Raw genomic sequence first — 16,087 nt, 5'->3', positions numbered from 1 at the left:
GTAATCTAAATAAATGCTAACTTCTTCAGGTTTATAATGCATGGATTATTTCGAATGTTGATGTATTTTTTTCTTTTTCAACAAAATTCGCAAAAAGAAACAAAGGATTCCGACGAAAGGCAATGCCAGTTAATTACACGTTCATGAAAGCGGTCCATCGCCGTTTTTTTGCGAATCGATTCAAGATTTACGAGCTGCTAAGTGAGAGTACACGAAACTCATTTAAATACTTTGCTCACGAGATAAACGATATTCTTTCAGGAAGCTTCATGTTCGTATTTAATCCTTTAATGCGTTCTATTTCTCTTTGTAATTATCTCCATTAGTTCCTCTTTAATTCTGATCAATTAAAAAGTTTCATCCACTCGATAAAGCGCCAAATATGAAATTTTTTATGTTTAGTTGTTGGAAATTAGGCGCGTGTTATGGTCATTTTGATCCATGATTACAGCATTATCGTGATTCAAAATTAAACATCGATGAAGTAAATTTGTTGAAACATGAAAATTCCTATTAGTTTGATCGGTTGTTATTCTGTCATAATTAGGTAAAAAACAAGAGAAGTGGAAACATTTTTGTTTAATGCATATGTATAATACACCTTCCTTATCCAGCAAGGTGTATTAAAATGTTTCTAATTACCATGTAAAAAGCATTAATTAACGGCACAGACACGCCTAGGAGATTCTAAAGCACACCGTGATCCGCTAATCAAATCGATCTGTTGCATAAAATGGAAAAAAAAAACGCAATTAGGTTAGCCGTTCCTCAACAAGTTTATTGATTGAATGTAACACTGGACGTTTTGCACAGTTTCTTTGCTACGTGTTAATTGATTTTCACAAAGATTTATACGCGTCAGCTGCAAATTAAATTATGTCGGATATTTGATACATCTCAGGGTGTAACCTTTATTATCAAAGGTAATCAATTTTTCTTCTAAAATTTGGATAATATTCCCTCTGGTATGGCATATGTGATTTTTTTCTGGACGAGCACGTTTTTCCTTGATTCATCGATGTCCGATCTCCGGTCATGGGATTTCGAGGCTCGTAGCTCAACGGTGAAAGTACTTAGCGACGTTGAATGCAAGCTTAATGCAAATCGAAGGGAGAATCTCGCTGACGTACCCTCATTTGCATAACGTATTGTCGCTTTTGAAGCTGGCCGGCCGGCGACTTACGACGGGCGCGGGCAGAGAAATCCGGCCCCGTAAAACCGTACGATGCTCGTGGTAAATAACTCGAACCGATCCTACCTCTTATTCTCCACTTCCGACGTGAAATCGGTGCTTTCTTTGTCAATTTCTCGCTGGCCCACTCGTTGATAACGGTGAAAGAATTTTGCCATCGAAATTCCTTTGCAAATTTAATATTTTATCTCGTTATTATCTTGCAATTATCGCATCGTTTATGAAAATTGTTTGAAAACCTTTTCAATATTCGATAGAACATCTTGTACCATCATCGTTTCTATTTAAGATCAAATTCCTAAGTAAGTGGTCTAAAAGATCTGCTGAATCAGCTGAACACTGCACCACGCTTGCAACTTGATAATAACCAAGCTATTTATTGCCAGGTACAGAAAGTGGTAACGAGTCTGACTTGTTTTCATATTTGATCATAAGTACACTTTACGAGTTGATATAACGTTCCATAAGTAACAATATTGAGAGTAAAATATTTTTGATAACTATATTACGTATTGCAAAAGCTTGTAACTAGTTTAACTAGGTGTATACATATTTTAATACGAGGAGGTACACGTTATCGCTCTGTATAACTTTTAACGAATACCAATGTCCAGGGTGAAATATTATGAAAACTAGATTTTTATACTAAGATTTTTTGTAAACGCTAATTTGTGCTGATAACGATTCAAATTAAAATTTGACTCGACTTTAATTTGTATCAGAAAATTAAATTGCACGAAAAACTGGTGTATTGTAAAGCTTAAGGAAATTACTTATTCGTTATCATTGAACTCTAGAAATATTCTATTCTATAATAGACAAGTTGCTAGGGCTTCTTGTCACTTTTGTACAGCGGTGAAGAAGAAAGATCGGTTAACAAGAAATACCAAAAGGAAACAGGTGCAAAAATGAAAGAATTTCCTATCTAGTATAGCGCAACAGTCACAAAAGAGAAATTGAGAAATGGAAAAAGAAAGATCGTAGGATTTTCTTGCGATGCGTCGAAGCATTTATCCAGCATCCAAGTGTCGCGGAGAGAAGCGGCCACGAAACGTCGGTAAAAAGCGTAAAAATTCGATCGACCGCTCGTTACGAGCATTTTTCCAAGCCGCGGGAATTCCTCGTTTCACGAGCTGAAGCTGAATAACACCGTAGCTCTTTGAAATCGTCGGTAAATCAATCACAGACGAACCGTGATCCAACTTCGAAGAAATCGTGTAAAACCCATCGTTCTTCTCTTTTTTTTTTCAATCAGTGAAATTTTTTTTTGCAACGCGATTTAATTAGATTGATAATTACTACATTTGTAGAAGTCAAAGTGATCTCAGTTGCAACATTTGCAATCATAACGATGAAATTATAGTACTGAGAAATGTTGCATGTTTTTGGAAAATAATCCTTTAATTTGTGGCCAAATATAATTTCGTACAAATTAATACAAATATTTGAGGGCAAAGGTAGGATCCTTGACCTTTCTGAGTATGTGAGGTTAGTCGGGTAGTTGCAACCGGAAGTGCACCTGTCACTGACTTTGTAAGGTGAATCATCAGCTACGTTGCTTAGAAAAATCTAACGAAGCGAGGTAAATTATGAATGAAGATTTTAATGTGATTTCACTTTCATTCAGTATCCGTTTTACATCCAATCGAGAAAATATGTAGGAACATAAGATGTTAAAATGTATAGCTCTTCTATTTCCGGAAGCTAAATGTTCTCATTTCGTATGAGGCAATTTACATAGATTCATGTGACGCAAATGTACTGAATCAGTTGAAGGAAATTCACATTCTTACTGAATATTTACTTGAGAATTCTCGTGTCTTATGCGCAGGCATAGAGAGAAATAGGTAATCAGGTTTATCGAGATCAAACGTTTACTTTTTGTACAATTTTTATCATTTATTGTTCAATCTTGAACTTTTCTACCATTTTGTATAGCATTACCTACTGTTTAGAGATCACGAACGAACTCTTTGCAACAGTTTATGAGCATTTGACACTTCACTAAACGACAGCAACTTAGGTACACCATTATCCAACCCTTTGAACTCGTATCAAATGCGATTACAGATTTTCACAGGCCATCGAATAATTGACTGTAATAATTAGGAGAAGCAAGTTGAAGAACCTTTTACGTCCTTGTTTATCTTGAACATAACATTACACCTACAAACAGCAGTTAAGCATGAAATTTCTTGAAAAGAACGAAAAGTTTGCCAGGTAAAAGAATAGAACAGCCCGTGCGCCGCTTTCGCAACGCGGATAAACGCAGACATTCGAGCTGACACATTCGCAGACGTGTGTATACAGACGGTAGAGTACACGACATCGATCGTTGCACCGCGAGCATCCACGCGGCCGTATGCACTGTGTGGCTCCCACACAGTCAGCCCGCGGAGCGTCTACCCACACGCTAGCATCGAACACGCAGACAGTCGTAAAACGGGGGACACGATCGTTCACAGTCACGCAAGAAGCGTGGACGCACGCGCGCACGCGCGCACGCACACGCGCGCGGCTCAACAGCAGGCGGTGCACGTACGCGTGTGTACTATACCGGAACGAGCGGAGAGTGACTAACCTCTGCGAATAGAAGATGGACGTCCACACGGGGAATAGCTGGCAGGAATAATCCTCGATCAACAGCTGACTCGAAGCTAGCACCGTGATCCAGCAAGCAATTCGATCGATCACTTAAACGATCCACGAAGAACTATCCACGGCATACTGGACGACTCTTCGAGGTCGTCTTCGTCGTCCTCGTTGTCCTCTTTCTTGGACGCGCACGATTATAACGAAAGAAGGAAGTTCGTACATCCACGTGTAGGTGTGTTGAACGGCACCGCAACCTCGTGGAAATCGGCCGGTTGCCGAACGTCCAGGTCAGAGGAACTCGAACGCGCACCGTCCGCCAGGAGAACGGAACGTGCACGCGCTCGCGCGACCGGAAACACGCTACCAGATGTTGATGTCTCGTCAGAAGCCCGGACGCCACCACGGACGCTCGTACACGCGAAAAACACTCTCACTCGCGACCAAACACGGACACGTATGTTCCGCTAGCTTCCTCTGGGTGTTAGCACCTCGACGTTTGTGGTTCCTTTTTTTCCTTTTTTTTTTTTCTTTCTTTTGCCGCGGTTAGAAACGTCCGGCTTCGTAGCCACGAGCACCGTTCCAACGAATAACCACACCGATGCTGTTGATCGTCGTGTACAGTTACGGCTTAAGGACGACCGGGTATCGTCGCGTCGATTCACTCGTCACGGAACGAAAATTCTCGTTTCTGGGATTCAGCCTGAAGAACGGAGGAGACACCGCAGTGTCGGTGTTTGCCGATGATTTCTATAATCGGTTCACCAGCTACACGAACGATGATACCGCGACAATGAGGATACCATCCTGACGACACGCACCACGAACGGAAGGATGAAACTCCGATCCAACGTGGATCCAGCTGTTCGTGGACGGCGATGTTGTCCGGGACAGTGTCACGCGGCCGTAAACCGTATTGCTCGCCGGCGACCGTACGACTGTACGCGTGGTGGAGGTGGAGGAAGGAGGAGATGGAGGTAGCGGTAGGTAGTGGCGGAGCAGTAGGTGGGGAAAGAGGAGAACCTTCTTCGTGTTCCTCTTCGAGAGACTACCTTGGTGCACCTTCGGCTGCTGTTCTCCTCGAATTCTCGGCTCTCCTCAGGCGGCGGCGGATACTCGGACAGCCAGGAATTTGTTTTTCTTCCCAAGAAGCCGGATGTTGGGAGGAACGAGAGAAGAGGTCTGACCTCTGGTGGATCGGCTCCGCTCGAATTTCCTCCTTCATATAGACTTCACGAACAGGATCTTTGTATTTTCGACCAAGAGGATTTCTAGTCAGACCAGCCAGGCAACTGCCTGGTACACGTTTATAGGCTTACCAACTAGAGAGAAGCAGGAAGGAAAGGAGTGACAGATGGAAAGAAGCTGCGGAAGAAGGAACGATGGAAGAACGGCGGAGGCAGCTCGAAACGACGACGGCTGCAGCAGCACCACCACGACGGACGTCGGCAAGTCAAGGCAAGGCACTGCTGCCGCAATGTCTTACGGTGGCCGCGGTGCGCTCTATGGCGTGCATCATGGTGGACTTACAGCGGTATACCTCCGCTGGCTTCGGAACGCCGACGAAAGGGGGGTAGAGAGTCGTAGGTACGAGGAACAGAGAGAATCGGTTAGTTGAACAGAGACGATGTTACCGGGTACAACGAGCCGAGAGAATATATACTAGGTAGGTAGGTAGGTATGTATTTCGCCTCGGGCGACTCCAGGTATAGCGGTACCTGTACCCCTCTCTCCGGTATCCCCGTGCCCTCTTTGACCCCCTACTCCATGGAACATTGCCACCACTACACCATCTACACCTCACCTCCCCTCTGTGCACCTTGTCGCCACCACTACCTTCGCATCCTCCTCCACCTCTTCCTTCTTCTCCTTCTCGACTGTCCTGGTACCCCGTTCGTTCTACCTCGCACCGGTGCCCGTCTACGTGTACATACGTTCCCGATGCTGCTGCACGTGTCGTTCGACACACCGACTATCCCCGTATCCTATGAAATCGTCCGTGTAGCATGGCGAACACCGGCGTCGTTCTTGTGCTGGTGAGTTGTACCCGTGTACGAATGAGAGTTAACACCAGCACACCCGACGTACGGTCTGCGGTCTACCACCGCTGGACAACACCGTGCACGGCCTGCAGGATCTCTCAAGGACGTAGGCCGTAAGAGCTTTTCGGGCCTGATTCGACCTACTGCTGGCCGCGCAGCCGCTCGCTGCCCCGGAGACTTCAACGAGCGCATAGCACGGGTCCCTGCCCTCCAGCGAGCTGCACGCGTCTCGGTTAAACGCGGTATCTTGCATTTTCTCATCGCTTTAACCCTTTTTCTATTCAATACTTTTCACGAGGAGGTTATTTCTACATGGGATATTCCAGTGTCTTTGCTGTTATCGGAAATAATTTTCTTTGTCAATAAGATTATTTTGAAAAATTATTTTTATATGGCATTCGAGCATGCTTCCTCTGCTAGGAACAATTTAAACATATTTCTATTGCAACGTGTAGCAGTTTCTGTAATTTAGATCGAAGGTTAACTGTTCATTTGCAAATCAATCATCCGCAAGGTGATTCGCAGGTTGCTTTTGAATGAATGAAATCACGCTCGTTTAGAATGAATTAAGTTTCTTGAGTACTTATAAGGCAACAAAAGAATATGGTGACTGAAACCTAAGAGTTGCCGATTTGATGCAGGCTTAATACAACAAAAAATGGGTTAAATTCAAATCGTACTGATGATACATTCGTGACTGGTTTAGAAGGAAAGAATCACGGAGGTGCATTACGAGTTCAATAAGTCCGTCGAGATACAGCGATGTTAATTAGAGGATCGAGCGGCTAGGACGTCTGTGCAAAGAGGGAAAATCATCCAACCGGCCAGGTAGTCAAGAATGTTTTTCAACGGTAAAAATTTACCGACCGATCTTGACTAATAACCGTGGCCGGGAAAAATGGCCGACAAACCGGTGATAGTGGTAGCGGTGATAAAATGGTGGTGAAAAAGAAGAAGAAACGCACGGGTGGCTGATCGATGATGTCAGAGAAACGGAAAGACCGCGCGTTATCGACGTCTGCACGTGCGCTGCTATTCCGCAATTAAGTCTCCGTCTTCGATCTCCGTTTTTCTTCTGGCAAGCCTACCTTCGATGATCCTGCTAGCACGTGCAGCACGCGGAGCCGGTACACGCGTGTGAGCGCGAACAAGAACACGAAAAAAAGAGGGAAAAAGAAGAGGTTCGACCGTGTAAAGGCGATCGCCGTCTCGGAACGGTTTCGCGATAAATGATAACCGCTTTAAATACCTGTTTAGCGCGTGTACCTAAGGTATGCTGAACGACGCATAGTATTTTAACGTGGACGTCTGAGAAGCTCGCACTTCGATAAGCGATAATTTCCTAATTTGATAAATATTTATTTGGGAATTTTTTGGGGGTTGAACCGGGTTCTCGATCTTTACCGAAAACGTCCAGCATCTAATATTGCCTAATTTCAGTATAAATTGAAATTTATGCGAAATCTATAAGAGTTAGAACGGCACGCATCCCCTGGAGCTATGGAAACCCATCGTTTCGATGAGCTTCCTCTCTTTTCCTTTTTTATTAGGTTCGTGCTTGTAGGAAGTAGTCGAAGGTACTACCGATAGGTATAAACACCGGTGGCTGAAAACACCACTGATCGGTTAACAATCTATTAGCTGACGAACGATGGAAAGGAAAAAGACGGTTATTGCGAAGCTGTGAAGAGAAGTTCCGTGACTACTTGCAGTTTGCAAGAGAAGCAAACAATAATCAAGTGTTTTGTATAATTTCATGACTAAATGTAGCTGCAAGAATGTGTATTTGATGGGCAGTTACGAGCTTATGATATTTTATTTCTCTTAATGATAAAGGTAAATTTTACTTTATTTATCAGAGAGCTAACACGTTAACTGGGGGGATGAACAAGCTTTCATTTCAATTTTTTCAATATTTTATTCCAAAGTCGAATTATGACTTTCCATCAACCTACTTTGACTAAATTTCTAAATTGTGCAAAGTGTTTAGACAGCTCGCTGTCGGTGTAAAATGACCAGCTAGACGTATTCAAAGTAGCTCGTCGACGAAAGATAAAACGGAAGATGGATACGCGAACTTGGGAGCGTCGTCACGGTTTCAAGATGAATAATCGACGCCTTGAGTCTGCCGTTCCAGGCCAGTCACGGTCTTTCGAATTTGCAGTTCCTCCTTTCGATCAACTTTTCCCCGTTACAGATTATTATTCCCAATAGCCACGGCCAATGAATCGTCGTTTATTGTCCCATCGATTATTAAGAAACCACGTCGTTTAGTTCGTTGCTCGGCTAGAGAAAAGATTCCTCGTGACTGTGCCGTTAATCGCCACAATACATCGTGTTTTACCGGGATATTGAATAGATGGAAAAAACAGGAATGTTATACAGTGGGTGATCAAAATATCATGATCAGATAAAATCATATATTTTATATTTTCACTGGTCATAAAATTTATATATATTTTAGAAATTTCATAAAAATACTTTGGTTTTGAAACCAAGGTTTATAATTGGTCTTATGCATTTTTTTTTTGCTATTGTAATTGACACTAATAATATTTCTTCTAATAAAGAAGGTATTTGATCACCCATTGTAGTCTTAATGGAACGACGATCACCGTTAAACAATGTTCACTCTCAATCTGTTGGTGTGTTGAATTTGTTGTAGTTATATTAATAATTGCTGCCGGTGAATAGAATCATTCTGGATAAATGGACGAAGGTAGAAAAAGATGATATCGTCGGGGCAATTAGCTAGAAGGACTATTAATCGTTGCTATTAGACTGGTCTTAGAGAGCCGAGAGTAAATCTCTTGTAGTAGCTGATCCAAGACATCCGTGGTATCGATACGCTTCACCGAGAAGCCGATCTTTGGTTGTAGATAATTTTTGCACCAGATCTGTAGATAATATTCGCCAGATCAGGTGCCAGTACACTGTTTTGCAACCCTTTCTTTCTACCATCTTGTTTTAGATGATTTATTAAAAATGCCATTCCTGGATCAAAACATGATCTAGAAAGTCTATATTTATTGATGCTGTAAATTGCTCTAAATTACATATACTCTTTAGTTAATTATGGTTACTTTATTTTTAAGATTCTTATCTTCCACTGAAAGTTTGCAATTTTATAATAAAAACATCGACGAAGGGTTTACGTAGTGATTTTCTGGAAAATTAAAATTTTCAATTCATTTAATTAGTCTTTTCATTAGTCAGAATACATTTCTATTAAAATCATTGTTAGCTACGAACAGAAGCTCATCATTTTCTATCAAGACTATTAAAGGAAACATTTATGCGGCCATTTTTATGGAACTTTATGGTTGATAATTGATACAGAATAAGTGCTGTTTTACGGTACTTTTATGTTATCAAATGGCGGTAGGGTTTTTATGTTTCGAAATCAGCCAACAACGTGTAATATCTCGCTCTGGTTTAGCTGGATCTTGGCAGTCAGGCAGGCACACGGACAGCAGAAACAGGATGTGGATATTCTTAATAACGTTAACGGTTTGTTCGGTATCCCTTTATGGTCATTAGTCCAGTTGCTTTTGCTAATATCGTCTCTGGGCCTGGTTCCCCGCGGCTCGTTAGGGAAACTATGAACGTCCAGTTGCATCCCGCGGCCATTGGTAATTGGCCTCGTAAAGCGGAACGATCCTTGAGATGATGTCCACCGGAAGGTGGCTTCGCTTTTTCGGATCGTACCTAGGCTAAAATCGTCTTGACCTGTTGACTTAATGACATTCCAGGTGTTAAAAAATCACTTCTCTCTGACCCGTACCGTGAGAAATTGAATTTGTCTTCGAAAAATTCAACAACATCGTTTTCTAACGCTTTAAATTTCATTTAATTAATCATAAGATTTTCCAATAGCTTTAAAAGATATTTTACCAGCACAGATTGCAGGTTTTATTGTCCTGTCCAGAGTAGTTGTAAATTATCATACACCAGCTAAGTTTCACCGTAGTACATTCTGTTAACGAGTCATCGATAAGTGGCGTGTTTTTACGATAAGTAACATGACCACTTGATTCCGCGGCACACGTTACGGTGAATAATGTGCCTTCGTTTCCGTAAATTAGGTTAATGATGAGGAATAAAAACATCTTATTTCAGCCTGTTCTCTGGGAGGAGACGATGAGCATTTCAGCGCGACAAAATAAATTATTCACGAAAGTTTTATTCTACAATCGCAGTAATTATTAATGCGAACCATTTCAACCGGATGTTTTGCTTTGATTAAAATCGGCCCAAAGTTATAAGCACTCATCTTGACACCCACAGTGGACATTTTCTTGGAATGCTTCAAGAATAATGGCAAAATTCGTGACCCGAGGCAAAAGGAACAGCGTTCATCGCGTAGGTGTTCTACATCTAATCGTGAATCGTTAAGAGGCCCGAGATTCGCTCGGGGCTGTGTTGCGTGCTACTCTCAAAATCGTTGCCGTTTCCGCTGAATGAGCGGGTTCATTGTTGTCCGACCGGATCTTTCTACCTCGCGATTAACCGCAACTTTACTTCGCTTGAACGGGAATGGATATTCAATACGCTCTTCGAAATTTCTTAACGATTCGATTGCTGCAAAATTTCCAATTATTTAAATATTTATTCGAGGTGTCATTGATAGTCAAAAATCTACAAGATAAAATCTTAATTTTATTAAAAATTAAATTTAAAGTCAGAAAACTTTGTATTTTGAATTTTTGAAAGGTTATAGAATCTAAAGTAAATTTGTTAACAAATTGTGCCAGTATCGAGATTCCATTAAAGTCAACGCGTGTATCAATTGAACTTGATACCTATATCTGATAAGTTATAAAGCAAGCAGTCACATTACTTTTGGAACAAGCACTTATACTCGCGGGTTGGTTCACAGGAGAACCAGTTTCCTGCAGTCAGGTGCTACAGGTGAATCGTTAATTGAACACGAGCTTTTTTGTAAACGTGCCCAGCTCCACCGAATCGAACTTCGCAGAACGATTTACTACTATTCCAGGCAAACTCGCGGTTCTCCCTTCCTCTTCAATGTCCATCCTGCTTTTCTAACGATGAATGGAACAACCTCGGATGTAGGTACGCGAAAGTACCGTGGTGATTGAGAGTAATTTAGCCTCGTCTTCTCGTCTTATTTCATGCTTTTTCCAGAGTATTTTGCGCCGCTTCTAATGATTAATCATAATTTACCTTTGTCTCTACGTTTGCTCGTCTTCGCGTGATTTCGTTCAGCTTGTTTAGCGGTTGTTCAAGTGGATTTTCTGCGGTGTCGTGCGATGTCTAATGGTTAAATATAATTTTACTCTTGTCGTATGTAGGTTGCTTCTTTTTCTTTCATTCAATTTTCCTGTCTCGTTTCGTATGGTGTCGCGGTGTAATTTAATACCACCCTCCTCTCTAGATCTGTTTTTCTATCAGGTGTTTCATGTTTGTTTAGAAACAATTTGGTTGTAATTATTTCGAATGATTGGAGGTACATTGTATAGTGGATTCTGTTTAGATTTTCTTCGATAGTTAGTATTATGATGTGTTGGTGTTGATTAACAATTTTCTGAAAGTAATTTATGTAATTGTATACTAATCTATCACGTGTAACTTGGTTATTGAATTTTGTTATTACCTATGTGGTTCTTAGGAAAAATTTTACCTAATTGAAATTCTTCGCCTAATTTATGTATATGTGTACTAAGAAAATAAGATTTAATTATTCATCAATTAGAACTAAAAATAGATACCTACTATCTTAAAATTTTTATAGTGGAATGTAGGTCACAGGCAACTTAATAACAGCTTTTCAAATCATAGAGGGCTTCAGTCTAATGTTACCTGGTAAGGAGTAAATTCCTATCAACTTTCAAGCATGTTTCCCCAATACCCGAACAAAGATTCTCGAAGAATATAGGTCAGAATAAGAATAACACGAGATCCTAGATTTCATTCCACTACACGTGTAACAATTTTTTCATTTATTAGAATATTCAATTTTCTATCTAGTCGCTTCGATAACTACATATTTCAAGTGCAAAAAGAAAATTTTTTTATTGTATATATTCACGTGATATCGTTCAACACAAACGAGCATAGAATCGAAAGTAGCTTTCAGAATCGTAAACAGTTCTAATTCACCATTAGTCGATGACTTACATTGCAGTGATACGTCGGGTGTCTTTCGCTATTAAATACAACGAATATTCCGATTTCCTCATAAAGTTCATAGTAATAGACGTTATGAAGTTTCTAGCCTCGGAACCAGTTTTCAAAATTATAAGGCAGCCTGAGTGCAGCATTGCATTCCATTCGAATCTCTCAGGTTTCTTCTTCCATTAATTTTTAATAATACACGCGTATCTCATAGATTCTCAGACGATACTGAATACAAGACAAGATCCCTTTTATTCCGAAACTTTGAAGAAGATTTCAAATTGTTTTTAATTCTTTTGTTACTCTCCAAGTAAATGGCCGAAGGACTGAACAACTAAATTACAGATAGTTTTCATTTTATTACGTATTGACGGAGTTTCATGCATTTGCTGGTAACATTCGTTGGCGTTCACGCTTAAATAGCTGGTTCATAGACCATAAAGTACGTAATCAGAACCAGTTTCAGAGATGCTTTCGATTAATAATAATTACTTGATCCCGTCTATTTGATAATAAATTCTAATCGTCCATGGTAGGTAGGATTCTATGAATAAGAAATGGAATGTTGAAAGAAATGCATAGATAAATCTCTATAAGTATGAGTTTCAAAATTTTAGTCATTTCCTATATACTGCAATTTTAATTAATGAGAAAAGGAATAATTAATTTTCAATATTTAAAATAATATTTTTTTATTATAGTATTTTATCTATTACACATAATTTTCAAAGCAGTAACTTATTCCAATTCCTTCACTGCACTTTGTTATCTAAGCGCATCATAAAGGTGCAACAGAGGTTAAAAACCAGTGAGAATGGCAATTCTTCCGATGGTATCCCATCCTCCATCGATATCTAAGCAGCTCGTAGAGCTACCAATGGATATGGGTCACGAAGCGTATAGTCGAGACCAGTTTCCAAAATCATGGGGGGGTTCCGGTGTGTGACCACGCCGAGCCAGGTGCAACAGGTAAGTCCATGCCGTAGCTGTCCTACCCGCCAGCACACTGTCTCGACCAATCGCTATACGAGACCTACATACGTGTTTCCATCTCTTCGTCCCTCGATGAACGTACAACATGTACACTCTGTTTCACCTAACTCACTATACCGTTAAGAAACCACATGATTCACGGTTGAAAGGAACTATTTCAGAGCAGACCATAGCTGCTTGCTCCTGCTGCTGCTGCTGCTGCTGCTGCTGCTGCTGCTGCTGCAGATATCGTTTCTCTTTCTCAGTTCCTCTGGCTTATTTTTCATGGATCTGTTTCCTACTACGTCGTGCTGCTTGCTATTAGAAATCGATGGTATCGGTAGAAATTATTGTAGGGATTTTTGGTTTGTTTTTTAAACAGGAAACGTAGGGTGCAGTGATGCACTTAATTTTAGGTCTTGTTTCTTTTGTAGGAATTTGGTTTTTTTATAGATGCAACGATGCACTTGGTTGCATGTAAAATGTTAAAAACAATTTTTAATCATTATTACTCGAAAGGTTACTTTTAAATTTAAGATTAATGTATTAGATAAGATAATCATTTGCATTATTAGATACATGGATCAGTGTTGAATAATTTCTTTGATGTATTTGATTTTCTTGCAAGTGCAACGATGCACCGGGCTCCTACATGAGAAACTGAAAGTAATTTTCAATCATTCCTACCTGAAAGGTTGTTTTTCAACTATCAAATATTTTAAATATCCAAATGATTGTACTAATTAGGTAGTTGATGTAAGTTGCATTTTAAACGTCGATTCGACTAAGTGTTTTGCTCTTCAAATGAATTAGCTGCTTTCTAACGTTCACCATATTTAATCGTTAATCGATTTAAGCATTTCATAGTTTGAACAAGACAGCTGTTTCTCCGATGTCTATCAAATCATTATTTCACTCTTCAAACAGATCAGTCGATGTTCAAGTGGTTTCTCAATCTCCAACAGACAAGCTTCGTTTTAAACCTCATGTTAATTCACAAGAAAATTCTACTATTAGTCAATCAAGGATTTTAATTATATTTGTACAAGTGAATCAGGTGCTGACATTCTGTAGTTGCATTTCAAACAACTCTTCATCAAAAGGGCAGTTGTTATATTTGAAACATTGAATTTATGGTTCATTAAATATGTATCATAGAAACGAATGAAACTAAGAGGTAGTACTGAAGATATTATATTTCATATAATAAATTTTACATAATTACAATATATATTATTGATATTCCAAAGTGGCAAATTTGTCCTTTTCCTTCATGCTTCGTTGCCTATGCTAGCTTCTACTCTCGCGGTCAGAAGCATGCATTTTTTTTTTTCTCCGTATCTCTATAGATACACTAGTGGCGAGCATCCTGTGAAAAGACGTTTGTACACAGCCGTTCATCAAGCTGGACGTTGAAATCAGTTTCTGTTGATCGCGACCAGAGCCACTTTTGATGATGATGAGTCGTGTTGAGCAAGAAAATCGATTTTTCATCGTTTTGAAGAACAGTATTGTTTCGAGATCAATTGTAGTCACATGTCAGCAATCACAATGTTTCGATACCCTGTCACAATATTCAAGAAAACTATTTCCTTCTTGGAATGACGAAAATTTTACCATAGCTAAAACAAAGAATATTTTAATTAATTTTCTTGAAAATAAATCACTGTGTAAAAGAAATATTATTTTACAATTTCCATTCGCTTAGAAATTGTACAAAAATTCTCTAACGAACACTCGAAGGATTGAGCAAGAGTTTCTTCTTTTTCATCGACGAATCGTGTTCGCTCACAGGTAACAAGTTTCAATGAGATTGCGTGGGCACGGTTCGATCGAGACGATTTCAGGATAGACGAGCGTGTATATGCACAATCGTGCGATTTCTCGCGGCATGGCGTTCGATCAGCTCGTTTCGAATATGGGTTAGAGAAGCTGTGAAAACCGATCGAGCCTGCGTTAACGCGGGCCTTGTACCCTGATTTTTTCACGTTCTGCTTTACGAAGACGGATTGCAGCTAATTAGAAGAGTCTCGGCCAGCTGCGTCTATGTATCGTGCGAGTTTCAAGCTTGTTCACGGAATCGTGTTACGGTAACAGGGCACCGAGAACTTCGCTATGCGTTCTACGTTTTCCGAGAGTTATGGATTCTATGGGTTAAACTTGATGGATTTCGAGGTGTTACCAAGAGAGAGAGTTGCCTAATGCCTATTGGTCTAAGTTTTTTTGTTACGAGTGACGAGAAAAGCACCCCGAGTAACTCCTTCGAATTTTAATCATCAATTTGGCAAATTAAATTCAGTACTTTTCACTTAATTAAACATTTTCTTATTTCCTAACAGCAGCCATTGCCTCAAGTTTTCTCAGGAACAGATTATCTCCTCCTCTTATAATTTTTCAGCATCCATGTTGCAAACATTGTCCTCCATTACCGATGATAATGAACTAAATGTAATCTCAATGGGTTAATTAGCGTCCAAATGGTTTCACGATAAATCAATCGTTCCTGAGAGTAACAGGTAATCGAGTTCTCCAGGTTTCAATTAAACATCAGAATTCACTTGGTTACGGAAAGCAATGAGACTGCAACGTGATTCAGGCCGTTCATATCTTTTATCGAACAAATTTTCCATTTGATATACGCCGACAAAGTACTTAGAGGGTCAGGTTCAATAATAAAGACCGTGGGAGAAAATATTTTATCATCTGAAATTCTTATTGAATATTTCAATTAAATTTGAATTTCAACCTTCGACTTTCAAATTAGAAACTTAGTTTTTCTAATCTTATGATAATTATCCCCAGAAACTTAAAACCAATGTAATATTACCATTCAGCTCTCTGAAGGAGGGCACGTTTCTCATCTTATCGATACTCCAAAGCCTCGCTTTATTAATCATTCTCTCTAAAACATTGCCGTCATTAAATCCGGAAGCCTGCAACCTGTTCCCGACCAGTAGACAGCATCAGACATCGTAGGAACCAGTCTTATCTCAGCTCGTAAAGTAATTTTCCAGCTCGAGCAGAAACTTTCCTTCATTCGGAAGCTTGTCCGATGGCGGACAGTTGGACGAAAACGAACGTCAGTTCGAACAAATCGAGACGAACCTAAGTGGATGTTGTCCTGGATGTACGTAACTCTTCGTGGTCGAAA

At 40.0% G+C, this 16,087-nt stretch overlaps 1 protein-coding gene and 1 long non-coding RNA gene across 4 annotated transcripts in view; one reads left to right on the top strand and one right to left on the bottom strand.

The window, feature by feature from the left end:
- Window positions 1-5,259, bottom strand: part of LOC117606958 (uncharacterized) — a 65,259-nt gene extending 60,000 nt beyond the window's left edge. For both annotated transcript variants that reach the window (XM_034330045.2, XM_034330047.2), the window contains exon 1: window positions 3,774-5,259. The gene's annotated coding sequence lies outside the window, so the exon portion shown is untranslated. The remainder of the gene's footprint in view (window positions 1-3,773) is intronic.
- The window catches only part of LOC117606971 (uncharacterized), a 107,954-nt gene that overhangs the window by 28,691 nt on the left and 63,176 nt on the right, over window positions 1-16,087 (top strand). The window lies entirely within an intron of this gene.

This window comes from Osmia lignaria, chromosome 2 (assembly GCF_051020975.1).
Source record: "Osmia lignaria lignaria isolate PbOS001 chromosome 2, iyOsmLign1, whole genome shotgun sequence".
NCBI classification, from domain to species: Eukaryota; Metazoa; Arthropoda; class Insecta; order Hymenoptera; family Megachilidae; genus Osmia; species Osmia lignaria.
The sequence above is the reverse complement of the archived record's forward strand: the minus strand, read 5'-3'. Positions and strand labels throughout refer to the sequence as shown.